This window comes from Erinaceus europaeus, chromosome 7 (assembly GCF_950295315.1).
Source record: "Erinaceus europaeus chromosome 7, mEriEur2.1, whole genome shotgun sequence".
Classification (NCBI taxonomy): domain Eukaryota; kingdom Metazoa; phylum Chordata; class Mammalia; order Eulipotyphla; family Erinaceidae; genus Erinaceus; species Erinaceus europaeus.
This window is the reverse complement of record NC_080168.1, coordinates 117,471,456-117,473,415: the sequence shown is the minus strand read 5'-3', so window position 1 is coordinate 117,473,415 and position 1,960 is coordinate 117,471,456. Positions and strand designations below refer to the sequence as shown.

At 37.2% G+C, this 1,960-nt stretch overlaps 1 non-coding gene across 1 annotated transcript; it reads left to right on the top strand.

Moving 5' to 3' along the window:
• The first annotated feature begins 671 nt into the window (after positions 1–671).
• Positions 672–777, top strand: LOC132539595 (U6 spliceosomal RNA). The gene has a single exon (XR_009550936.1). It is a non-coding gene; the product is annotated as a U6 spliceosomal RNA (small nuclear RNA).
• The last annotated feature ends 1,183 nt before the right edge of the window (positions 778–1,960 follow it).

The following is a 1,960-nucleotide window of genomic DNA, read 5'->3' as shown; positions in this document are numbered from 1 at the left end:
TATACATGTCCAAATATACATCCACACTTCTGGGATAAAAAAATTATTGCTATGCTGATGTCCAGCTATATTTGCATTATGTTTCATGGTGTAGGTATAGAAATAGGCTTTTGCATTTCATATTGTTCACATTTTTTTAAAACTTGTGCATGCATTATTTTCTGATAAAAACCAAAAATTTACATCAATCCTTTAATATAACTATTCATCCCATGTTTTTACCTCATAGTCAGAATCAAAAAGACATGATCATACATATTAAAAAAAACATGAACAAATTATATATTGTGATCTGTTATAACTGAGTAAACTAAGTCATTAGTCATAATGCAAGAAAAGAGCCACAGTCTTTAGAAATAGCAAGTCTGGGGGCACTACACTTGGTTAAGTGTGCATATTACGAAGTGCAAAGACCCAGCTTCCCACCTGCAGGGGGTCTGCTTCATGAGCAGTGAAGCAGGTCTGCAGATGTCTATCTTTCTCTCTCTATCTGCCCATCCTCTCTCAATTTCTCTCTGTCCTATATAATAATAATAATAATAATAATAATAATAATAACAATAATAGAAGAAGGAAAGGAAAAAATGGCTGCCAAGAGCAGTGGATTCATAGTGCTGGTATCAATCAAGCTCCAGTAATAGCCTTGGTGGCAAAAAAAAAAAAAAAAAAGAGTGCTTGCTTCATCAGCACATATATAAAATTGGAATGATACAGAGAAGATTAGCATGGCCCCTGAGTAAGGATGACACGCAAATTCGTGAAGTGTTCCATATTTTTAGAGACACTGAAAACAACAACAGAGACATATGGGATGATCTCAAAAGAAGTAACATTTGCATAATTGGCCTACCAGAGGAAGAGAGAAGGGAAATAAACATCCTAGAAGAAATAATAGAAGAAAATTTCCCAGCCCAGGGAGTTGGGCGGTAGTGCAGCAGGTTAAACGCACATGGCATGAAGCGCAAGGATCCTGGTTCAAGCCCCCTGGCTCTCCACCTGCAGGGGAGTTGCTTCACACGTGGTGAAGCAGATCTGCAAGTGTCTATCTTTCTCTCCCCCTCTCTGTCTTCCCCTCCTCTCTCCATTTCTCGCTGTTCTAACAACAACATCAATAACAACAACAACTGCAACAACAATAAAAAAGAACAAGGGAAACAAAAGGGAAAATGAACAAATAAAAACAAACAAATAAAAAAACTTCCCAACCCTAAACAACAGAAAGGACATTAAGATTCAAGAGGCCCAGAGAGTCCCAAAAAGAATCAACCCAGACCTGAAGACACCAAGACACACCATTATTACAATGAAAAAGAATAAGGATAAAGGAAGGACCTAAAGGCTGCAAGAGAAAACAAAAAGTCACATACAGGGTAGAACCCATAAGACTACCAGCAGATTTCTCCACTCAAACCCGAAAAGCCAGAAGAGAATGGCAAGATATCTATTGAGCCCTGAATGAAAAAGGGTTTCAACCAAGGATAATATATCCTGCTAGACTTTCATTCAGACTTCTAAGACAGGCAACAGTTAAAGGAGGCAACCATCATCAAGCCTGCCCTGAAAGAGGTTCTAAAAAACCTCTTATAAACAAGAACATCACCATAATACTTGCCATATATCAGAGCAAATAAAAACTTATTGACTAATGGCATTACAATCCATTAAATCCATAATATCAATAAATTTCAGTGGCTTAAATTCACCCATTAAAAGGCACAGAGTAGGAGTATGGATCAGAAAACACAACCCAACAGTATGCTGCTTGCAAGAATCCCACCTGACTCAAAAAGGCAAACACAGACTTAAAGTGAAAGAATGGAAAACTATCATACAAGCTAATGGACCACAAAAAAGGGCAGGCACAACTTTTCTCATCTCTGACACAATAGACTTTAAATTAGATAAAGTAATAAAAGATAGGCAAGATCAATTACATAATGATCAGAGGATCAATCAACCA